General features: G+C 40.6%; 1 protein-coding gene and 1 pseudogene across 1 annotated transcript in view; both read left to right on the top strand.

Moving 5' to 3' along the window:
- The window catches only part of LOC141777778 (E3 ubiquitin-protein ligase RING2), a 157,051-nt gene that overhangs the window by 41,385 nt on the left and 89,037 nt on the right, over nt 1-26,629 (top strand). The gene's annotated exons all lie outside the window — the stretch shown is intronic.
- The window catches only part of LOC141777772 (NACHT, LRR and PYD domains-containing protein 12-like), a 44,657-nt pseudogene that overhangs the window by 14,183 nt on the left and 3,845 nt on the right, over nt 1-26,629 (top strand).

The raw sequence follows: 26,629 nt of genomic DNA, 5'->3' as shown, positions 1-26,629 counted from the left end.
TGACGCTGCCACCTTCTGGTTTCCCGGGGCGTCCTCTCAATATGTGCGTACATGAGCAAGTTGCAGTTCTTTCATATAGTTAAATAGTTTATGTAGTTATTTCGCCTCCAAAATAATATGAACGTTTTAAAAATGGCCGTTGTTCCCCTTTAATAAGACAGTCAGATAGGAAAAGCAGCTAATTCTTGTTTATTAAAGCAGGAGAGTTAAAATAAAGGAACATTTCCAGAACTGAATGCTGAATTCAGTACCAACACTTTAACTCTTCTCTGTGACCATCTGAGCTTCAGTGTCGGACAAATCTTGGTATTCTTTACCAACAATCAACAAGTGATTTTAGTAATAAAGTAATGTCTCCACAGAGAGAAGAAAAGGAGTCATGCTTCTGTGAACGAGCTGATGTCCAGATCCAGAAAAAGACGTCGACTGCAGACAGCCAGTCAGACCAGCACTGTACAAAGTAAGACTGTAGATCGGTCTGCTGATGTCTTCATGTCTGGAAACAGGACTTGTTGTTTTAATACACTATACACTATTGTTGTGACAACTGTTTAAGATCTTCTCCATCATACATATCTGCTCTGCATCACTTGTACTTTGTTCTCCTTTGAGAGAAAATCTAAACCAAAGAAACAATTACATTTTTTTATGTGTTGTTTTTATGATAGCACTCTGTCTTTGCATTAACCAATCTGAAGGATGTCTGTTCTCCATCTACATAGATGAAGATGGAGAACTATTAATCTCTGTAAAGCAACAACATCACTGTTCTATCACAGACAGACAGTCACACTGACGAAAGGGGAGTTTTTCCTTGCCATTGTCGCATAACAATGCATGCTCATGGGGGATCTCTTGTCGGGTCTCTAAATTCTAGAGAACGGTCTAAACCTGCTCTATATGAAAAGCGTCTTAAGATAACTTCTGTTATGATTTGATGCTTATCAAAATAAATTGAATTGAACTGAACTGAACAGAAGCCACAGACTTTGAACAACATAAGCTTTCCTGCTACAGTCTCCTTCTCTAACTTACAAACACACGTCTGCTCCTGCAGAGCGACTTGTTGAAAAACTATTAAAAATAAATATAAAAACAACGTTGACATTAGTTTTGACTTCAAGAAGGGATGATGACCTTATAACCTTTACTTCTTTATATGTTCTTATATTGATGATTTTCATATTGGCATCGGAAATAATACATTTCTTTGTTTTGTCTCAAACTTGTCTCTCTCTTTCAGCAGATAGGGTTCTGCAGGAGGTTTTAGATGAATATAAGATCAGTCAGAGGAGGAGATGTGAATGTGTGACTGAAGGAACCGATGAAACAGGAAGTGGAACCCTCCTCAACAGGATCTACACTGAGCTCTACATCACAGGGACAGAGTGAAGAGGTTAATACCCAACATGAGGTGAGGCAGCTTGAGACAGCTTCCAAGAAGAAGACCCTCCATGACACTCCAATCAAGTGCCAGGACATCTTTAAAGCCTTACCTGACCAACAGGGACACATCAGAGTCGTTCTGACGAACGGTGTCGCTGGCGTTGGAAAAACCTTCTCAGTGCAGAAGTTCACTCTGGACTGGGCAGAGGGCTTGGAAAACCAAGATGTCAGTCTGGTGGTTCTGCTTTCATTCAGGGAGCTGAACTTGATCAGAGATGAGCAGTACAGTCTTCTCATGCTGCTCCGTGTTTTCCATCCAGCATTACAGAAGGTCACAGCAGAGAAGCTCGCTGTCTGTAAAGTTCTGTTCATCTTTGACGGCCTGGATGAAAGCAGACTTTCACTGGATTTCAAGAACAAGAAGGTTGTGTCTGATGTCACCCAGAAGTCATCAGTCAACGTGCTGTTGACAAACCTCATCCAGGGGAATCTGCTTCCCTCAGCTCTCGTCTGGATAACTTCCCGACCTGCAGCGGCCAATCAGATCCCTCCTGCATGTGTTGACAGGGTAACAGAAGTACGAGGCTTCACTGACGCCCAGAAGGAGCAGTACTTTAGGAGGAGAGTCAGTGATGAAGAGCTGTCCAGCAGAATCATCTCACACATCAAGACATCCAGGAGCCTCCACATCATGTGTCTAATCCCAGTCTTCTGCTGGATCACTGCTACAGTTCTGGACCACATGTTGACTATAGACCAGAGAGGAGAGCTGCCCAAGACCCTGACTGACATGTACTCACACTTCCTGTTGGTTCAGACAAAGAGGAAGAAGCAGAAGTATGGTGAGGGATGTGAGACGAGTCCACAGGAGCTGACGAAGGCTGACAGGGAAGTTCTTCTGAAGCTGGGGAGGCTGGCGTTTGAACATCTGGAGAAAGGAAACATCATGTTCTACCAAGAAGACCTGGAGCGGTGTGGTCTGGATGTCACAGAGGCCTCGTTGTACTCAGGAGTTTGTACAGAGATCTTCAAAAGAGAGTGTGTGATCTTCCAGAAAACAGTCTACTGCTTTGTTCACCTGAGCATTCAGGAGTTTCTGGCTGCAGTCTACATGTTCCACTGTTACATAAACAGGAACACAAAGGTACTGAAGGACTTCCTGGGAGAAGAATATGTTCATTCAACCCTGGATGACTTCCTGAAGAGAGCCATGGAGAAATCCCTGAGGAGTAAAAATGGCCACTTGGACCTGTTTATTCGCTTCCTTCATGGCCTCTCCCTGAAGTCCAACCAGAAAGTCTTAGGAGGTCTGCTGGGTCAGACAGACAACAGTCCAGAAATCATCCAGAGAGCCATCAACAACCTGAAGGAGATGAACGTGTATGATACCAAAACCTCTCCTGACAGAAGCATCAACATCTTCCACTGTCTGACGGAGATGAACGACCACTCGGTACATCAGGAGATCCAAGAGTTCCTGAAGACAGAGAACAGATTAGAGAAGAACCTCTCTGAGATCCACTGCTCAGCTCTGGCCTACATGCTGCAGATGTCAGAGGAGGTTCTGGATGAGTTGGACCTGAAGAAGTACAACACAACAGACGAGGGACGACAGAGACTGATTCCAGCTGTGAGGAACTGCAGAAAAGCTGAGTAAGTCCAGATGTGATTAACTTTATAGATCAGTGTAGATTAGTAGTTTAGTTTTTCAAATATACACACTATAAAATTATTCTTAAAATGTAATATTCTTATAAGTGTTCCACGTGTTTATTACATAAATATGTCAGTTGTATTTTATCACAGATGTTCTTGAGCTGTTTCAAATGCTGAGTTAAAAAATGTTTCAGTAGGTTGTGTTTCTAGCTGTCAAGTTAATGAACACTTATTCTATTTAATTCTAATAATTGTTCCATTTTACATTTTTTTCTTATTTATCTTTCTGGGTGATGGAGGCGACATGTGAACCTGGTAAAACAAATGAAAAAAAACTAAAGATCAGCTGGCTGGTGGAGCGCTGGGTCTAACCGGTGTAACGGCAGCAACAGAACATTTGCTGATCCGGCGGGGAGTCGGGGCGGTCCTGGGATCGGAGCCCTGGTGCTGGGGTTTGCACTGGCTGAATTTGAGCTAACTGCTAACTGGGGGTACGTCTCCTGGAGCTGCCGCACACTCTACTCCCGGCGAAGCAGCCTCCCGGCGGCGAGGAGGACGAGGCGGGGGTGCGAGTAGATTTCTCGTTTCTGCTTCTTCTGATTTAATCCAGACGGTGCAGCGTCCGTTCAGAGCATGTCTGTTCAGAACGGGCTGAATGCTTGCAGCTTTCTCGTACAAACTTCAGACTCGACATTGTGCCTCCTTGGGTCCTGAGCAATACACCTGCCATGACATAGTTGCGTCCCACACCCAAGTCACGGCTACTCACGGTTAGGAACACCGGTGAAATACACTGTTTCACAGGAAAAAACAGACCCTGGTAGCTGTTACTGACAGTCAGAAACATCAGTGAAATACACTTAGCGGAGGCAATCTCCAAATAGGTGTATTAGTTGCTTGCTTTGACATAACCACCGCGGTTATAAAGTACAGCATAGATTTAATTATCGGAGGTATTTTCCTGGAGGTAATGTTATTAGCGTTATTTGTTAGTATCAAGTCTGACACCGGGGAAATACCGTCTTACTCACGGGTGAAAAACACACACAGGTCACAGCTTACTCACGGTCACACCGGTGAAATACAATAGAAGTGGACGACATGCTGGACTCAGTCTGCAGAGCCCTGAAGCCCCGCCCCCGCTGCTGCACAGAGTGCTGGTCGCTTATTTATTCAAAGTTGAATAATATTGAACGCGCGTCCAAACTGCTCCATCCTTCTGGTTATCACTACAGTTTATTTTTTTACCTCTTGCTCCACCAGCATCAAAGTTATAACTTCCTGCTTCAGCGGGATCCCAACCACAGCATTACACACACACACGGCCCCGTGGTCGCTCATCAACACAACTCACAGCTCATATTAAACACTGTCATTCTTAAAGTATCGGTACTAATAAAAATGGGTATCGCGATACCTTTCTAGTTTCGATATAGCATGCAACACTATTGGATGAGCTGTTCTCAAGATATGCGAAGGACACACAGACAGAGATTCCTTGTTTTATAGTCAGATAAACAAACTATCAAAATGCACACAGACCCTGGATGTATTATTGACGAGCCCTTGGTGCAGCTCTACTTCTTGGTCCTCTCATGTTGGACTGAGGGCAGACTGCACGCTACAGTGACTAACTATAGCCTCTCGAGGTACAAGTAGGCTAGTACTACAAGAACGTCAGGGCTGGACCTTGCTGGTTGGCAGTAGATATCTCTGCAGCACAATACATTGATGTATTTGGCATAATGTCAAAACTGTTACTTATTCATATGCTTTTGATTATTATAATGTTAATTTTTTATTTTTTAAACTAAAATTCTGGCCAGATCTTACATGTTGCACCTTTAAAGAACCTGGATCAAAAACTAATTTCTGTTGCCTCCACACTGATTTCCACTGTATTTATTCTATTTTGTAACTGCTCTGTATATATTCTGTTTTTATGTCTTTGAAGCACTTGTTTTTGAAAAGTGCTGTATAGATGGATTCTTCTCGTTAATGTTGTTGTTTTTATTATTATTATTATTATTGACTGAGTATGTAACTTTAGCTGAAGCAGCCACTGTGGCCACAAGTGACAATTATGGGGTAATGTTGAATGCTATGCTAACAGTGATTTGGTAGCACAAGTGCAGAATATTCATCAAGTCAGTGAAGTGATTCAGTAATGTCAGTTGCACAACAACATCAATCTAAAGTTTTAACATTAGCATTAGCTTGGGCTGTGCCAGTGTGAAATATTTCAAAGAGGTTTGATATTAAGCCAAACACCAGACTGGTGTACTGAATTTACCACTAGGTGTCGCACTTGACTCAGCCGCCACAGAGAGCCCATGAATGAGAGTGGAGCGACTCCAGTCCACTTGGTGGCAGTAATTGGTTGGCAAAATAGCTTAGAGGTGAAGCTATTTTGCCAACCGGCAATAAACACTAATGAAGAAGAAGCTGCACCACATTACACCTTACCTCGTGTGTTTTGGGCTCATCTCTTTCGTTGGCTTCAAATCCAAAATGTTGCCATATTGCTGTAGTTTTAGTTTTCTTTGAGACCAGATCTGCCATGTCTCGTCTCGTCACCCCAAAAAACACATGAACTCTCTAGTAAAAAAACGTCTTCCACTTCCCTCCTCTACTGAAGTTTGATCTCCTTCATGTTGCCGGCCTCGGCTCACGGCCTGTCGGACACTAGTGGCTCCGTTAGTCTGTTTATAAGTAAGGGATAATGTACAGCGAGCCGTTCATTGTTGTGAAAGAATCCCCATCACCCTGAAGGGGATTCTTTCACAACAATGACCCGCTAGCTGTACATTATCACGCTTATTACACGGCTACTTACTGAAGAAATCAATATTTTGACACAAAAACGGTCCGTCAGAGTCCGACATCAGAACTGGTCTGTTATAAAGAAATTACAGACTGCAGAACGTCGTGATTGATCAATCAGAATCGAGTATTCAACACAGCCGTGTAATAAACAAACATAATATCATAATATTACGTTAATCACATTGTCATTTTGCTTATTACCTTCGCCAAGGCCGAAGGCTTAGGAAGGTTATGTTTTCACCGGCCTTGGTTTGTTGGTTTGTTGGTTTGTTTGTTGGTTCGTTTTTTGTCTGTTAGCAGGATTACTCCAAAAGTTTGCGACGGATTTGAATGAATTTTTTGGGGGGTGGAGTGTGGCACAATGAACAATCCATTAGATTTTGGTGGCGATCCGGATCATGATCCGGATTCAGGAATTCTTTTTACGGATTCCGATCAGCATGAGCATTTAGACAACAGTGTATAACACATCTTACACATCAGTGTAACTGATGACGCGTTGATGACGTGTGACCCCGCCTCCTTCTGAGAGCAGAGAGATACGTGTGTGGATGTGTGGTGAGACATCGAGGTGCAGCAGCAGCTGCTGGCCGTCCGCAGTGAGAAAGAAAAAAGTGGGGTCACGTGTCATCACCGCTTCATAAGCTACACTGCACATGTGTTATACCCTGTGGTCTTAATGCTCAGGCTGATCGAAATCCATCCTGATCATGATCCGGATCGCCACCAAAATCTAATGGATTGTTCATTGAGCTAAACTCCACCACTCCAAAACATTTCATTCAAATCCATTGTGGACTTTTGGAGTAATCCTGCTAACAGACAGACGGACAGAGAGACAGATAGACAAACCAACAAACAATCAAACAAACCAACACCAGTGAAAACATACTTGGCCTTGGGGGAGGTAATTATATGAATGTTTATTTATGTACAGGTCTAATATTATTACGCGATTTGGCAGCAGTCACTGAATTTTGCCATTTATGGACGTGAACCTGACAGCAGCAGGTAGCTAGCAAAGATCATCTTTCTCAACTGTATTATTATTACTTATTTACTGAGTTTCAAAATGCTTTTCTAATCAAGAAGGCCTCATGCTAACTTTGTGGAGACAGACCTGGGATCAGATCACACTGACAGTCTGGACATTATGGAAGCCTCAATGTAACTACTTTTTCTCTCTCTTCATCTGCAAGATTAAAGAAAAACAAAGATAAAAGTCTGCAGAATTGAGAGAGAGTGATGAGAAGTATTGTTTCATGTCAAACAGTGAGATAAGATTAGCTGAATGCTGATGTAAAAAGAAAAATGTTACTCAAAGAAGTATATATCAAACTGTTTAGTCATCAAATGCATCAAGTAAATATAAGCTGTCCTCTTTCATAATAACATATTTTTTTATTTTTGTGTCATGACAGACTTTTAGGCTGTTGGATCTCAGATACTCACTGTGAAGTTGTGGCCTCAGCTCTGAAGTCCAACCCCTCCCATCTGAGAGAGTTGGACCTGAGTATAAACGAGCTGAAGGATTCAGGAGTGAAGCTAATCTCTGCTGGATTGGAGAGTCCAAACTGTAGACTGGAGATTCTGAGGTCAGTTCACTGACTGTAGTTTATGTAGTTTGTACACACACTCTCTACACACTGGTTCTCCTCCAGATGGCTCTAGAGAGGGACTTTCCGCGTATTCGCGCCAGCCACCGTAGCTCTCCAACACGCTTGGCACACAGGAGAGGCTTCAGTTGGTTGCAATCTCCTCACCTCACCGCTAGATACCGCCAGATCCTACAAACTGGACCTTTAACCACAGATCTTATTTCAGGCATCTAACTAGAAATCCATTCAAAAAACCCATTGACTTCCAGACGAGGGAACAGGAAGTGCTAAAATGCTAACTCATTTCTGGGTTTTAGGACTCATTACAAGCCCCCAGGAAGACCCCCGGTCGTCAATCCAACTTTCGTAGTGGCCAAACGGCGGCTTCTGTGTCAGTCATGTGATGCATTGGACCCAAAAATACTTTTTCCCATAGACTTACAATGAGAAAGAGACGTCTGTAACTCAGCGGATAATTTTTTTTTAGGTAAATCAACTTCCCTGTACGAACACTCTAATAGCCCTTATTTAAAAAATAAGTTTTTAAAGTTGTAACACGCACTAATTGCCGAATCCAGAGTTATTTCCCTTCCTCAGTTCATGTGACTGAAACCCAGACTGAGGCTGGAGGACAAGCCGTGGCGACGGCGTGACGTTAGGACCCCGTGACCGAGTCATGTGACTGAGCTGACGCTACTGCCCAAGATCCGGGTACTTTTCCAAACGGAAGTTGAGCCATTTAGGCTTCATGCGCCACTCAGCAACTTTCATAGGAATGAACGGGGCCTCACCTCCAATGCTGTGTCCAGTTCTTTTAATACATCCATGACTCATTCCTGTAGCACTCTATTTGAACATGTCTAAAGGTGCAGCACTCTTCAACAAACACGTATTGCACCAACTGGGCACATAAGTGATGATTATGAAAGACACCATCAAATTAGAGGTTTCTATGGTTCTAAGTTATTCCCACGTTCTTTTTGACAGCAGATCTAACTGTGCTCTGTTTTCATGTCAGCATTGTCTAATTATTTGAAGCCGCAGACATTTCGATGGCATCAAAACCAAATAAATATTCTGCATCAGAAACATCTTTGCAGGTTCATGTTTTTTTCAAGTCCATCTCCAAACAATACTCACATGGTACATATGTACATTCAAAGAGTTATTTATGTCCGTCATTATTCCTTCTATCTGTGAAGCAATCCCCGTATAACCTAAGTGTTATGAGATGAGGACAAAATCCAGTCTTGTTCTGAGTATAATGATCTGTAAAGTTGATCTTAAACTAATCGGCGGCTTCAGCAGTCTGAGTTAGATGTATTAGGGCTGGGTGACTTGGAGAAAATCAAATATCACAATATTTTTGACCAAATACTTTGATATTGATATTGCAACAATATTGTGGGATTGACCGTTGGTGCTTTCACAAAATATTTACACGATGAGATTTTTGATAAATATTCATCAGTAATGTGGAGCTCATGACAAAGTGTAAATGAAAAATAATAGAACAGCTAGAACAGCCTGGTAATTTCAGATAATTACATCACTTTAATGTAATGTAGCCTTTAAAACCAGGAAACGACAACACTTATGCCATATCACGATATTACGATATCCAAAATCTAAGATGATATCTCGTCTCATATCACGATATTGATATAATATGGATATATTGCCCAGTCTTAGTATGTATCCAGTCAGTATGTTGTGTTTGACAGTTTCCTTGTTGAGCTGCAGGAGGATTAGTAACTCAAAGAGGGAATTTGGTACTAAACAGTCTGTGACTTTGGTTAACACTAGAGGCGGTAAAAAAATCGATTCACCTGTCTATCGCAATTTTTTCTTTACAATTTTGAAATCGATTTTTTAATGCCAGAATCAATATATTTGCTTCATTTGAGTCTATGTGGAGGTAGAAGGAAGTTACCGCTTTTATTGTTGTAGTGTGAGTGACGTGACGTCATATCCGTTAACTAAAACAAACCGCAGCGAACTGAAACAGAAAATATAAAACGTTGGAGGGTCAGCGTGGATACGACCTGAACCATCACATGTTAAATCCAGCGTGGTAAACACTACACATCCAGTAAAGGATGGAAACACTTTGGGTTTCACACATTGCAGGAAAAGCAGAGCTAACTCTGTCACGGACAGGAAACGTTATCGTATCGAGGTAACCTGCGGTCGAGCCGGCTGTCACTCTCATCTCCGTGGTCAACGCTACAACTGTAGAGCACCCATATAAACCTGAACACATGTGATTGGATTATAAAGTGATTTTTATCTTCATCATTTATTCTTTATTCAGATTGATGAGCTGCAGGTTGTCAGAGATCAGCTGTGCCTCTCTGGCCTCAGCTCTGAAGTCCAACTCCTCCCATCTGAGAGAGCTGGAGCTGAGCCTCAACGAGCTGCAGGATTCAGATGTGAAGCCGCTGTCTGATCTTGTGGAGAGTCCACACTGTAGACTGGAGACTCTGAAGTCAGTAAACAGTCGGAGTCGGTCCATGCTGGTTTCAGCAGTATTGTTGTGATGTGTTTCCTCCGTTAAACTGTGAGAGGAGAACGGTGACACACAGAGAGAGAGAGAGAACAGTCAACCAATCAGATCAGCCAGAAGCTTGTTGTGATCATGTGTTAGAGTTGATGTGAAGAAGATGTTGTAGTTGTGTTCATGTCTCCAGGAAATAAAGATGGATTACAGCTGACAGCATCTCAACATGTATAGAGACAGTGATCCTCATCCATCAAATTGTCGTACCATCAAATCTGATCAGAAAGTCTTTGTTCTCTCATTGATCAGTTCATCTCTGTCACAGCTCTGAGATCAGTCTGACTGAAGCCTTTGCTTTTTATCTTCATCATTTATTCTTTATTCAGATTGTGGAACTGCAGGTTGTCAGAGATCAGCTGTGCTTCTCTGGCCTCAGCTCTGAAGTCCAACCCCTCCCATCTGAGAGAGCTGCAGCTGAGTAGAAACAACCTGCTGGATTCAGGAGTGAAGCTCCTGTGTGGTTTTCTGGAGAGTCCACACTGTAGACTGGAGACTCTGAGGTCAGACACCATTTTTTACTTGTGTACTGAGATTAATATGATTTGAAAGTTGTGGTGACACTAAACTGCAGACATAAGGCTGATATTATACTAGTCCACACTGGGGGCCCTACGGTATCTTACACCCAGCGCAAAGCAGCGCACAGCAATGACGCAGTCGTCATTTTCATGCCCACGTTATGTAAGTAGCAGATGTACTTTTGCTGATTTGTTTGTTAGCTGATTTTCTTCCCTTTCCCCCAAAATCCATCCTGACATATTTGACATCTTTAAAAAAACTTTGAGATCTTGAGTTGAATCTTGAATCAGTTTCTGTGGTTTTTATTTGTGTTTGGCTGCTCAATATGAGTTTTTATAGATGGATCCACTGGTGGAGCTGTCAGAGTTTAAGAGGTGAAGTCACTACGTCTTTATTGAAATAGCAGCACGTTGTCATTAATATTAATGAGAGCTCTGTTTCACTGTTTGTATTTTACAGTTTTTAACCTGCATCCTGTTGGCCTCAGGTGTTTGGAGTTTACATTTTCTAAACTTCTACGTTCTAAACCTTCTTCCGCTCTGAACTCATTATTAAACATTGAATGATTTCAAGCAGGAACGTTGTCTTCTAAACTTACATCATTTATTCTTTATTTAGATTGAGTGACTGCAGGTTGTCAGAGATCAGCTGTGCTTCTCTGGCCTCAGCTCTGAAGTCCAACCTCTCCCATCTGAGACAGCTGGATCTGAGGGAAAACAACCTGCAGGATTCAGGAGTGAAGCTCCTGTGTGGTTTTCTGGAGAGTCCACACTGTAGACTGGAGACTCTGGGGTCAGTTCACTGAGACTCTTTGTTACTATTATAGGTTTAATTTATAATTGAACCTAATTTATGTACAAACATATCTTATATCCATAAAGTTGTTAATATCCTTTTCTTCATATTTTCACGTTTCTTGAACTAAATTCAGTCTGCAGTCACAAAAGACTTATGTTTCTTAAAGAAAGTGTAGAAAATGTCCACTGTTAGTTGTTAAAGTAAATGAATGTTTATCATTGTTGGTAAATGGTCACATCTGGATACAGAAGATCCTCTGAACTAATATCTGTTTTACATTGATCAAGTTTACTTCATGAAGTAGAAATATTTCTCTGGTTTCTGATTGTTTCAACATATTCCACAAATAATGTCTTATCATTGATATTGATCCTTCAGCACACACACATAGATGAATACAGAGATCAGCTGCATGTTATTGATGTGTGTTGACATGAATAGGTGTATGAATGTTTTGGTTACATTTGGATGATGTCTGCAGAAGGCTGACATTATGATGATCCACAATAACACAATGACAAAGTCACTATACTCATTTCAGGGAAAAGATCATTGATTAGGACATAGTAATGTTGAGCTACACATTTAAAACCTGAACACATCTGATTGGATTACAAAGTGTTTTTATCTTCACCATTTATTCTTTATTCAGATTGAGGCTCTGCAGGTTGTCAGAGATCAGCTGTGCTCCTCTGGCCTCAGCTCTGAAGTCCAACCCCTCCTCCCATCTGAGAGAGCTGGATCTGAGTGAAAACAAGCTGCAGGATTCAGATGTGAAGCTGCTGTCTGATCTTGTGGAGAGTCCACACTGTAGACTGGAGACTCTGAGGTCAGTAGACAGTCAGAGTCGGTCCATGCTGGTTTCAGCAGTATTGTTGTGATGTGTTTCCTCCGTTAAGCTGTGAGAGGAGAACGGTGACACACAGAGAGAGACATTTAGTAACCATGATGTAGTCTGCCCAAAGAGCTATTAAAGGAGAGTAACGGGATGAGGGTGTGGAGTTTTAGCGTCTTTTGTAACTCGTTCCAGTCACTAGGGGCAGCAAACTGGAATGAGTGACGACCAGAGGAGGTGCAGACTTTAGGAACGACCACACTGATGAATTTGCTAGAAGATAAATTGCGGTTCCTGTTGGAGATATTGAGTAGTGAGCGGAGATGTGGAGGTTGGTTCTCCCAATGATAGTTTTATAAAGGAACTGCATCAGTGACTGACAGCTGATGAAGGGAGTCTCTGTTAACACTGATTCATGACTTCTGTTCTCTTCTTCTCTCATCAGATGGAAGTGATCCCTGTGAGAGTGAGTGATCAGAAAAGTGGATGTGTTGAGAGGATCAGCCGTGTCCTGATAATCCACAGAGGTTCACCACCTGGACCTGCATCTTATTTTATCTTTTTTTTTTTTTATTCATTCATATATTCTGAACCCAACATGCCTCTGCAGAATAGTTCAGTTTATGACAACATAACTGTAAATTAGCACATTTAAATAGATCTTTCTGCTTTGCTTTGTGTCGCAGCTCCACCCTGTGGAACGATGGAGTTTTGCTGTTTATTTCCACATATTTCTAAATAACAGTGGAAGTTAATAAAGTTGCCCTATTAAAACCAAGCCCTCAGGAAGAGCGTCAGGCTTTGATGCCCATTTTTGTAGTGCCCAAACGGCGGTACTACAACTTCCGTGTCCATCACATGATGCCATTGGGCCCAAAAATACTTTTCCCATAGACTTACATTGGGAAACAGATGTCTGTAACTCAGCGGATATTTTTTTTTAGGTAAATCAACTCCCCAGTATGAACATTCTAATAGCCCTTATTTAAATCATTAAGTCCTAAAAGTTGTAAAATGCACTAATAGCTGAATCCAGAGTTATTTCCCTTCCTCCGTTCATGTGAATGAGACCCAGACCGAGGCTGGAGCGAGGGCTGGGAGGAGGAGTTAAAGGAGCGAGGGCAGGGTGGAGGAGTTAAAGGAGCGAGGGCTGGGTGGAGGAGTTAAAAGAGCGAGGGCTGGGTGGAGGAGTTAAAGGAGCGAGGGCTGGGTGGAGGAGTTAAAAGAGCGAGGGCTGGGTGGAGGAGTTAAAGGAGCGAGGGCTGGGAGGGCCGGGAGGAGGAGTTAAAGGAGCGAGGGCTGGGAGGAGGAGTTAAAGGGGCGAGGGCTGGGAGGAGGAATTAAAGGAGCGAGGGCTGGGAGGAGGAGTTAAAGGAAACACTACTGTTCCTGCTCTTTGGGCCCAATGGATGAGGAAGATCACCGGATGATCCGGGTACTTTATCACTCGGCAGTCGAGCATTTAGGCTTCATGCTCCACTGAGACACTCTTATAGGAATGAACGGGAGCCTCCGACGCTGCATCCAGTTCTCTTTATATATCCATGATTAAAACCAATACCAGCCATTTCTCATATTATAGAAGATACATATCATTATTCACATATTCACTTAAGTTTCTTAACTGACTACAAACAGATTACGTCTGGATTTTTGGTGTAAAGTCAGCACCTTCATATTTTATATAAAGTTTGATGTAAAATAAACAAACAGAACTGATTAACATGCATACTCTAGATTTTATATTCACTAATCATGTACATACAGGAAAATTCTAGTTTTATGTTTGACTCTGCTAGTTTTCACGTTACATGACTGAACACAGACACATAAAGTCACCCGTGGAGCTTTTTCCGCTCAGAAATCTGTGTTGAAGCTGTCGTTTATCACCACCGTTCATGTTCTGTTGTTCCTGCTGGAGCTGCTTTCTGCCAGAAGATGTCACCGTTTCCTCTGTTTTACCACAAAGGAGATTTATTTGAATGGATGCAGTGAACACTGAACTGATGATGTGAATGCTTTCTTTCTGACTGACTTGGTTTTGTAAAGGTTATGTGTCATCATAATGTAGTTAAACTTGATTTAAAATGATGGAAACTGGATTTGAAATTAAACTCAGCACACTAGTTGCACAAACGCCCACGTGGACTCAAGTATGAACTGATTAGAGTTTGGTGTTCAAAGGTAAAAGGTCACTGTGACCTCACAATACACATTTTTGGCCATAACTCAAGAATTCATATGCTAATTATGACAATTTCACACAGATGTTTATTATGATAAAATGATGAAGTGATGACATTTTGGACAGACGTGGATGTAAACTGTAACTTGACTGGTTTCGGGAGGCATACAACTGTAATTCTCGTTTGTTTCTTTTCGAAGCGAAAACAATTTATTTTTATTTCATCAATGTTTAAGTATTTTGAATTAACTAATTTTAAAATAAGTTAGCTAACTTTGCGATATTGACAAAGAAATGTATCTAACGTTTTATTTTTTAAAACTTAAACATGTTTCTGTGGTTTTCTGTCCACATTTTATTTATTTTAAGATGAGCAAATATCTGTTACTGCACTGGACAGTGAACTCATCATCGTAGTAAAGAGAGACTGCAGGTATTTTGTCATATTAGTATTCAACAACTGTCTTTGACAGAACCTCTTTAACATCTCACACAATAAATCAAAGTTGACAGTGTTCCTCAGCAGGGAAAGAAAACTGCATGTTCACATGTTATAATAAGTGAAGGAGTATATTCTAGAATACTTTACAGTCCCAGTAGCTACAGTTTGTGCCTCTCATGTCTGACCTTTAAACTCAAGTCACAGAGCTAAGCAGACTATTTTCTGACTATCTTTAAAAAATCCATAAAGTCCTTCATCAGCAACACTTAGAGCTGTTTTAAAGACTCCACAAAGACTCTTCTGAACATCTAGAAAATAAAAACTAATATTTAATCAGTTTACCAAGTTGTGATTGTATTTCCAAATCCAGGTTGCTGGAAACGGCACGTCCTTGCTCTTTTTTTTAAAACACAAGCAAAACATTCACAACATTTGTATGATATCGGAAGAAACATCAAAATAAAGAAATGTAACTCATATGATAATGTAATGCATTTTAAAATTGTGCTTCACATTGTACCAATTGAGCAATAAAATGTGTCATTTCTGGCTACCATCTGTGTTTGGATTATGAAAAAGAGTCGCACAGTTGCAACGCAGGAAAATGGCTGAAATTATTATTTTATTGTGCAACAGACAGAATAATCTTTCATCTAGATATTCAGAAACATTTTGTTTGTATCAATCTTTAAAAGAAAACAAAACAGAAAAAAACGCTTAAGTATTATACTAAATAGATTTATTAACATGATTTAAACATAAAGCTGAGATCTCTCCATTCCTACACCACCATGTTCTTGTTTGGTTGGCTTTGGCTTTGTTACTAGATTAGGTTTTACACCCTTCATTCACCACACAACCACTCATCCATCTGCTGACAAACTGATAACACTAATTCACACACCTCATCACCTCACTATGGTTTTTTGGTTATTGTATGTTTAATAAACACATCAAGTTAAAAAGCTGATCTGTGTGAGCACTAACAGCACCCTGATATTGAAGGAGTGTTATCATATAATTGTCCTCATTTGTCATGAAAACTAGTACGTACACACACACACACACACACACACACACACACAGGTACGTTTACATGTTCAAATTCAATAATCTTTCATGGTGGGGAAACATATATCTCATACTGTACATATCAGCCAAATAGTGTTTTGTTTTTTTTGCAGTAGATTTGACACATTTTCAGGAAACTAGACAACATCAGATGTGAAAAAGAATGCTTTAACCCTCTGAGACCCACAATAGACCTGTTTTTGTCTTTTTTAGGAGGGTCCAGGGGGTCTTTAGGGGGAGATAGCAGGTCAACAGTAGATGTCACATAGAAGTGGTGTACATCATCTGAAAGATGGGAACCTGAAGATTAATTTGAAATGCAGCTCAACACTGTGTGACAAGTTGTTCTTATCAGAAATCAGAAATAAACATAAATTAATGAATTATTTAAAAAATAATTGTAAAAGTGTTTAAGGGTTTATAACATTCCCCTCATCCACATGCTCTATTATGTCTTATAAGTTGTTGCAGCAATTTTTGGGCTGATTCCATTTGTTACACAGATTTGGTGCTAAATATAACAATTTTTTTCCACTCCAGAATTGATTAAAATGATCAATAATCCCTGGCTGTAAAGTTTCATGAGGCTCATTTTATAATGGTCTCACTACAATGAAATGTCTACTATGGGGACTATCATCATCACACATGAATACAGTTGGGCTCATTGGATCCACAAGACTCTTAGCTTTACAGTGATACACAATTTATGTAATTCCAAGACTGTTTAGGGACCTCAGTATGCAGAAATATTCAAATACACCATTTTTGAATAGGAGAAAATAACACATTTATACTGCATGTGATTATCATAAAGTGGGCATGTCTGTAAAGGGGAGACTCGTGGGTACCCATAGAACCCATTTTCATCCACATATCTTGAGGTCAGAGGTCAAGGGACCCCTTTGAAAATGGCCATGCCAGTTTTTCCTCGCTAAACTTTAGCCTAACTTTGGAGCGTTATTTAGCCTCCCTTCCTGACATGTTAGCATGACATGGTTGGTACCCATGGATTCCTCAGGTTTTGTGAACCTGCTAGAGCCTCTGAAAGACAGTAAAGTCAGTCGGGATCGCCAGCTCTTAAGTATTTTATTCAAATTATATTGTACAAAAGCCAACATATATTGACAGTATATAGTCTAATGTCACTGAATGGATTAAAAAAGCCATAAATGCAACAATAAAACCGCCTTAAAATAGCAATACAAAACATGCATGCTTTGTATAAAAAGTGCTTAACATATAGACATGATTGATGGTTAAGTAGTGGTAAACAGTCGCAGGAGTTTGTTAGTATTTCAAAGAAAATGCTGCATTGCCTTCATTACAGTTGGAGAGGAGAGGAGAGGAAACAGGAGGAGAGGAGAGGAGAGGAGAGGAAACAGGAGGAGATGAGAGGAGAGGAGAGGAAACAGGAGGAGTGGAGAGGAAACAGGAGGAGAGGAGAGGAGAGGAGAGGAGAGGAGAGAAGAGGAGAGGAGAGGAGAGGAGAGGAGAGGAGAGGAGAGGAGAGGAGGAGAGGAAACAGGAGGAGAGGAGAGGAGAGGAGAGGAGAGGAGAGGAGAGGAGAGGAGAGGAGAGATTTTCCTGCCTTCCCATTACAGACTCTCACTTTCTTTCTTTTTCAGTCAGTTTATTGAAAGATATACAGTTCTTATCCATGTTGTCTTTGCAGGTCCATCACTAGTTAAACACCTGTAAACACGAGTGTAAAACCTCATGGAGCGTTGACAGGTTAAAGGCTGCAGTGGGACAGGAGGTACTGTACAAGTTCCCGTTGTTGTTAAGTAAAGATCATGAATTTTCTGCCATCGAGGGGTGAAACCATCAGCCGTGCTGAGCCTGGGGAGTTGAGAGGCCGCCTGTAGTGTCTCCAGATGACGGTACAGATGCGGGAAACCAGTAGGACGCACGCTAACACCAGCAGTACGACTGATTGGACACAAAAGAAGAAAAACAATCAACAGAAAAGCAGCCTCTTATTTATCTTCTATAAAGATGGGAGTAGGGCTGGAGCTACAGTTGTGGTCCTGGTTGTGTTAAACTCACTCATGAACACTGAATTCGGAGTGGGATCAGCGGGGTTGAAATGTTTGAGGACGTTTCCAACCAGAGCCACGATCACTACAGGGTACACCGTCAGGATGTACCGCACCCACCGGTCCAGCACCCAGTTCTCAAGGAGGAACCTGCACACACATGACAGAGCAGTCATCATCCAACTGTGAAAGGTTCTGCAGTGCACACGTTTGATCCCACGTGATGTTGCTGATGACTTGAATGAGAAAATGAAAGGTTGATACCAGACGTCTCCCTTAGCAGCTGCTGTGTTTAGTAACATTTATCAAGTTTCATACCGAAGATTCTAAAAAGTCGTAATGTGATCACACCTTCAGCAGCTACTGTACAAAGCATTAGTACTTCAATCAATTAAAGTTACTGTGAGGAACTTTTAACTGGTTATGAAACCGTCTCAGTGTATTACTGATGCCTCTATATGACCTACACAAGGACACGAGACCATCAGCGAGAAGATCGGCGCCACCGAGTCCAATGCCGGTGAAATCATGCAGGTTCATCAGGAACTCCTTCAGCTGTGGACAGATCCAGATCCGGCTTCGCTGCTGCCTTCCCCAGGCCGTATTGCTGGACCCACTGGAGGGAAGGGAGGCACAGGAGAACCAGAACCAGGACAGAGCGGGACAGACTGTCAGAACCTGCTGCAGTAAAATGAGAGGTTTTCTAAAGGGACCCTGGTGCTGAGAAACATCACCGGTTTTGTCCACAGGGACCGCCAAAATCAACACAAAATGAAAGTTCCTCATAGTAACACTGAGTGATGGATTCAAGATAACAGCATTGTCAGAACTAAAGACAATTAATCTGCTAGTATCACATCTATCACTCTTTCTACTTTTAAAATGACCATCACTTAACCCGGTCCAATCAAAGCTTACCATGCCACCACCTCTGCAAACAGGATGCACAGAGAAGCTGTTGCTGCCGTGCTCCTGTCCACACCCCACAGGTGGAGAACCAGAGAAAAGTTGATCAGAGAAGCGATGGAAGTCCATGTGGTGTAGAGAGCCAAACCATTCTGGACCTGAACATGTGAACATTTATCAGTACAAAGATGACATCATTCACAGGAGACAGACAGGAAGTCTTTTCTTGCCACTGCCGCATAACAATTCATAATCATGGGGGATCTCTTGTTGGGTCTCTAAAGTATAGAGTCTAGGCCTGCTCTGTATGAAAAGGGTCTCGAGATAACTGTTATGATTTGATGCTGTATATGAAATAAATTGAATTGAATTGAAAAATGTAATGAAGAGCAACCACACAGTGTGCCGTACCAGTATTCTGAGACAGGCCGGGTTCTCTGCGATGGTATGTCTTTAACCAGAGGCCATAGTAATCTGTGGCAAAGCAACAGAAGAACAGAGCAGCGTAGTTGGAAATCGCTATCAGGATTAACACAACCAGAGCCGCTAGCATCAAACTGTAAGACAGAGAGAGAAAGAGAGGGTCAATTTTACTGCTAATGAAAAGATAAACACACCGATGGAAAGCTGAAGATCTTGCCGTTCTAACGGTGTATTGGTTGTCATTCTATCCTGAAGGCAAAGGGGTGAAGTTTGACCCTGAAGTGACCATGCTCTTTTTATTCGGTTTTCACGTTTTTCTCAGGTTTAAAGTTTTTAAAAAGCACCCTTAAAAAATAAAGAGGTAATAAAAACATGTCTGTGATCTTCTGACATCTGGTCTAATCAGCTTGAACACACCTTGGAAATCATCAAGAGTCATAAAATCTGTTTTCTGCAACATTTTGGAATAATAAGCGCCATTTTGAAAAATGCCTGCCACGGCCCCCAGGGGCCAAATTGGCGGCGCCCCGATATCTATATCTTTTCATAAAATACAAACCTACATCTGTACCAGATTTGTTGCTTTTATCGCAAAATGCACGGTTGTTATGCTTAACCGCCCCGCTAGAGTTGGAAACTGATTCAGCATAGGCTGGAAAAATGTGGAGGGAACAATAAGCTGCATGTAGGCAGGTTAAACAATCATATATCATATAATAAGAAGGAGAGAAGTAGAAGTAAATATATAAATAGCAGCTTCAGTGACAACATCCATGTACATATATCAAAAATCATTTAGTAAGAATAATAATAGTGATAAATAACGATAAAGATAAATACATCCAACATCCAAATATCATAAAGATCTGAAATATCTTAAATACCGCTCCCTAATGAGGAGCTCCCGTCTACAGTGGGCTACAATCAGATTATCAATAGATAAAATAGACATAAATAAGTGGATATAAAACATCCCTACCATAGATAATGATATCATCTCCTATTGAAAACAATAGTAGACAGTCTGTGCCAAGCAATATGGCTAGGTAACGAGTAAGGCTCGGTTCAGGCTATAAAAAACATGTCTTCGTTAAGTCCTGATGGTTCAACAGTGTTAAGTTCACTGATATTAAACTGTAACAGCCTGTCTCTGTGGGATCTGTGGGTCTCTGTGGGATCAGGCCGATACTGACTCAAATAGCTGGATCTGGTATCGGTGACAATGGAGCCGATCTATTCAATTTAATTCTATGTTTATATGCTATATACATTATATACTGGAATTTGAATTCCTGTTTAAGTTTTGATCAATTTGTTGTTGCATTAAAAAGGTTTACACTTGAATTGTAGTCCCTGTTAAAGCAGCAGTGGGTAGAAATGGAGCAAATATGATTAAAAAAAAGTTATTTTTATAAAACGGTCACTATATCCTGACAGTAGTGCATGAGACAGGTAATCTGAAAAACATCATGTGTCCTCCGGTGCTCATAACAGCATTTGCAAGATTTCACAGACCGGAGGAAAACAACCAGTCAGAGCTGATCTGGAGTCTGCCGTCAAGCTGCCGTCTATGAGCAGCTGTCAATCACTCGTGAACTCCGATCAAAAAAACAATTACTGAAATACAAAGCTCCGCCCACCAGCTGGAGCACAGCCAATAGGAACGCTCTCTCTCTCTTTGAAATTACCTGTGATTGGTCAAAGTCTCCCATCACGGGCTAGATTTTCTAAAGCCTGAAAAAAGAGCCATGAGGAGGTGCAGAAGTCTAGTTTTCTCTCAGAACACTTGAATTACAATATGCTGAAAGATTATTATGGAATTTTTGCCCAATGATACCAAAAACGTGTTGCTTACTGAAGCTTTAACCAACTTTTTTACCAACTTGCTGGTGTACAATTTATTAATTTAATAATAAAGAGCAATTCACTAAATGTATATCTATTTATTTGTTACATTTTGTTTTACAAAGTTAGGAAAGTGATGTTTGAGTCAAGCCTGATGTTGTCTTGATCCCAGTCTCTTCCACACAGTGAGGCTCATCATCATGATCAGCTTTGCTAAAAGCTCTCTGCAAACTACATTTAATATTGTTCAATTTCAATAATGTATCAATTCAGAAGACTTTTTATTCTATACTTTAGAGCACAAGACTCACATTTACAACGAATTAATTTAATGTGACAAGTGACACAACTTTTACACAACATTTGCCATACTGACAATACTCCACTAGAACATATTATATGTCTCCCGCCCGCCCAAGCTTTCATTTCTGTTTCACAATCCAAACCACTTCTGCTTAATAACTTCCTCTTCATGCTTCTTTTTTTGCTCTCAAAGCAACACAGTGTGGTGCAGTGTTTTGTTGACTCTCCCTCACGAATTCTGCACACTTTTGACATCTCACTGGTTTAAGAACAAAACAACTCATGAGCTCCAGGAACACTTTCCTTGAGAGTATCTCTTCAACTCCCTCTTGTTTTTTAATCACTCTACCAACCCTCACTATAGGAACATCATTATTAACACACCACTGTTGAGCTCTGTTTATTCAAAACTCAGTACAACTCCTGAAATCATCCTGTTACATCAATTTCTGCTCCCTGTTACAAGTGTCATTACCTTTCAGCTGCCTACACATCCTTACCATCTAATCCTTGTCTCCAACGGTGACCAGATCCGACCAGAGTATATGTTTGTGTGGGACAATGTGGGACACGTTACCAAGGCTGAGAGGTAGTCTACAATTTTGATATAATGTCTATGTAACTTAAATAATAAACATTAATATTCTGCCCCTTATCTTGTAACATCTCTATGCTTTAATGCCTGAATGCATCCATAGATCGGTGATCTCTGTTTCTTGTAAGACTCATATGAACTGTGTCACTTCATGTCGTATCCCCCCCCCCCCGGTGTGAAATTGAAAATGACTGGCAAATTTCACAAAAAACTCAGAGAAGCCCGGCTTATAAATATGCTTATAAGGAGTTTCACAGTCTTTGTTGTAGCTGCACTTCCTCTTGTTTGTACTAGTTTCCATCATATTCCGCCTAAATCTGCAGCGGTTTGACTTTAGAAAACTAGAGCCAATGAAAATGTGGAATATTGTCTCAATATGTGGGACAAGGGATAAAAGTGATGGTCACCCTAATGTCTCCTGATACCTTCATTTCTTAAACCAATCTTTTTGCATTCTTGTTAATTTCAGTGAATTTATTTTTCCCACACCACCCTGTTCAGTAAAGCTCTGCCACTGTATCTGTCTAGCTGTTTCTCTGTTCTTATTCCTTTTTCTTCTTTTAATAGTGAAAATCAGTAAAACATTAAACCAACAGGCTAATCTATGATGCCCATGTCTATAATGCATTATAAACATACTGAGTATGCATTATAATCTGCTCATAGCACTGTATAATTATAGTTATAAGCACTCATACATAATCATAATGATGTATAACAATAATCGTGACACATTATAAAGCATTTTATAATGACTTATAAGGTCAAGTATCATAATACTTTATAATCAATGGTAACTCAATGTCATTTTATAATTAATTGTATTATAGTTCCCATAGTTGCAATACATTATAATAGTTTTATAATGCATTATAATCACTGTTATGATGCATTATAAGTTACTCTAAGTTACTCTACTCTTACTCTTGAAAATGTTTTTTTATCTCCCAAAGGGGGGCCCTTTAGAAAAGGTTTGGGAACCACTGCTCTAAGTGGTCATTGTTTGCTTTAAGTAAAGTGGAAAAACCATCATTAAATCTATGCAAGAACAAACACACAAAACATTTTAAAATTAATTTTCACTTTACTTAAAGCAAACGATGACCTCCGAAACGAGAAGAAAATGAGGACTGAAAACTTGACTGGCTCGAGGCTTAAGCAATCTAATTTGATTGAAGACCCCTCAAACATATTTTGCTCATAATTATTTTTTATTTAAACTGAGACTATGTAACTTAACGTATTAGGGCCACATCAACCAATATTATCAGAATAAAGTCAGAAGTTTATAAAGTAGTAATTTTACGTGTTATTTTAGAGGGGAAATAGTATGAAAATGAGGAACGTGGAGCATCTTGTGAAGTTATATTTTAGTTTAGGTTTCACAAATAACCAAATACTTCATCTTTTGGCACATCAGCACCACATTATCATCAGTATCAGGACCTTGAAGAGATTGTGCAAGAAACTGCATTTATTCTGAAGAAAGAACCACACGGACCTGATGGGGAAACTAACTCTTTTATGGAGGAGGAAATTACCTTTTTCTTGTAAAGTTATGACTTTATTCTCGTAATATTATGACTTTATACTCGTAAAGTTATGACTTTAATCTCATAATATTACGACATTCTTTTCTTGAAATAGTATGATTTTATTCTCATTAAATTACTACTTTTTTTTCTCATAATATTGTGACTTTATTCTCGAAATCTCAGATATTTTTTCCTTCAATGTGGCCCTAATACTCCGTTGTAACTATTGAAAGAGGAAATAACACTTTCTTTCTATCTTTCAAATGAAAAGTTGAATTCATAATTAATAAAAACACAACCTTGCTCAGTTCAATACACGTTTTTTTTTCCAGCTACACCATTTCTTGGTCTGGTATTACCAGTGGCTTATTGTGGCTACTGTTAGCTAACGGTTAGCAGACTTTAGACAGTTGGATGCTGCTGTATGACACACATTTCTGAGTCAGTTACCGACGGTTTTACTGCTCTCTACTTGTTCTACTGTTACAATACGCTTTAACATTTACCATTACACTACATGTCAACATTGACCCATTCACACACACATTCATACACTGATGGCAACCTGCCCACACACACACACACACACACACACACACACACACACACACACACACACACACACACACACACACACACACACACACTCAGATAAACTCACCTGACTTCCTGTAAATGGAGAGGGGAGGAGCAACACTTAGCAGGTGATCCAGGTACATGAACAGGAAGAGAAGCCTGACTCTTAAAGTGTTCAATGACTCCATTTAGAGTCAACAGAGCAGAAGGATGAAGATTGAAGACTGAAGCAGGGTGAGTGTTAATCCAACATTTTATTATTTCACTGTCAAAGTCTCTGAGTCAGTTTCCTCCCTGTGGACTGTAGAGGAGAGAAAAGTAGAATGAACTCAACAAGTTTGATTCTTCTGTGAACACAACAAACATGACTGGCTGAATAATACTCATTAAACCTGCTGTAACCCAAGAAAACAAGCAGAGATTTAAAGAGAAGTGACCAGGGGCCTCATGTATAAAAGACTGCGCAGCTTTCACACTGGAAGATGGCGTACTCACAAAATTGGAAAAGTACGTACGCACAGAAATTTTCACATGTATAAAACCATGCGTACGCCTGTTCCTGCGCACCTTTCCTTTATACATCCCACTTGACGTGAAATTGAGCGCAGCTGCACGTGCCACTTGGTCCGCCTTGTCTCCTCCCATTAATAACTATGCAAATGACTATAAACACGCGCCATGCTGTCACTTATTGTCCAAATAACAACGGCAAATCACGCTGGAAAAGGAACAAAAAAGAAGAATTTCACAGAGTGTGAAATTGAAGTGTTTGTTACTGAGGTGGAAGCTAGAAAACATATTTTATTTGATGGTCTTTCATCAGGAATCAGTAACAAACGCAACGTCTCCACAGCAGCTGACCGTGCGCTCCCGAAGGTTCCCGAAGGCTTCCGAAGGCGCACGATCAGCTGCGCCCCGTGCCTTGACTGCTGAGAGGCGCCGGTCTGGCCGCGTCCTCAAATATACTATACGCTGTGCTGGAGTCACAGAGAGAGATTGTCAATACAATGAAGGATAATATATATATATATGCAACGAATTAAAAAGAATGAATGATGGTGGGATAAGTCATATATTAAAAGACCTTGTTAAAAAAAAATGTTTGTCTCAACTCACCTCGTTGCTTTACATTATCTCATCCAAATGGCGCCATATAGCTGCTGCATTTGGCTCATTGTTAGGTGTGCCAGGGTCCGGTTCATCCATCTGTAGCTCCAGGGGACACAGGCTCACCACGGTGGTTTGCCACATTGTGCAGCACGCGATTTTGTTTTTGGCACGGTGGTTAAGTCATGCCATCTCTGGGAAATTAGTTTAAATGTGTTTTTGTTGTGCCTCTCTGATGTTAAACTTTATGCGCAAACTAGTTAAGAAATATGTGGGTTGTTTTTTTTGATCCCACATCATAAATAAAGCTCAGTAAGTTGAGTGGAAAAAATATTTTTACACATTTAGGGAGTTTCAGGACTTTGTAGTTTGACACTGCCAGATGACAGAGTTTGGAAGACGGCCCGCACATTCTCACGACTGGTCTAGAGTTTGCGGCACGGTCCGCACATTCTCACGTCACGTTGATTTTTATACATCCCGGCGTGAGCGTGAAACACAGCGTACGCAACATTTTAGTACGTACGCACCGTTTATACATGAGGCCCCTGGTGAATGCTGGATGTTTTTATTATACTGTGTGTGTGTGTGTGTGTGTGTGTGTGTGTGTGTGTGTGTGTTATCTCCTGTTCTCTCTGTCTTGCCTGTGACTCTTGAACAAACTTGTTTCCTTTAAATGATCTGAACTTACAGTCAGTGTTTCTGTTTTTCCTCTCAGACTGACTTCAGATCAGAAGATGAGTGATTGTGTGGAGGAAGAGGAGGACAGAGCAGAGTCTCTAGTCTCTGGCTGTCTGTCTATGAAGAGTGACTGGTCCAAAGGTCATCCTCCAGACTTCAGTAATGAACCTGGACCCTCAGAGTCAAAGTAAGAGACTGTTTTTACTGTAAGCTGACCTGGTGGATGATGATGCATTGAAGATGAAGACAAAACGTTCTGCTAAATGATTTATATTCCTCAAAATGCAGCTTCACGTTGTACTAATTGAGCATGAAGAAGTGCCATTTCTGGCTACCATATATGTTTGGATTATGAATAAGAGTTGCAACTCAGGAAAATAAATTATTTTTATTATGAAACAGACAGCAGTTTTTTTCTTTCAGATGTTGAGAAGAATCTTAGTCATATAGGACTGAAAAAACCCCAGAAATATTACAGAAAAAGCACATTCGTTTTTAACCAAATCTTTTTATAACGTAGATAACGTTTGACCAAAACTCATTTTAATTCACCTGTTCAAGACAAAAGAGATTCTCATAAACACACCGTGTTAAAAAGCTGATTTGTGTGAGTAACACACACATGCCCTCATAGATAAACTCTAAGGTCAAAGGTTTCCTGTAAATGGAGAGGGGAGGAGCCACACTGACCATGTGATGCAGGCGGAGGAGGACAGAGCAGAGTCTCTAGTCTCCGGCTGTTT

The sequence above is a fragment of the Sebastes fasciatus genome, chromosome 11 (genome assembly GCF_043250625.1).
Source record: "Sebastes fasciatus isolate fSebFas1 chromosome 11, fSebFas1.pri, whole genome shotgun sequence".
Taxonomy (NCBI): Eukaryota; Metazoa; Chordata; class Actinopteri; order Perciformes; family Sebastidae; genus Sebastes; species Sebastes fasciatus.
This window is presented reverse-complemented; position numbering and strand designations above follow the sequence as displayed.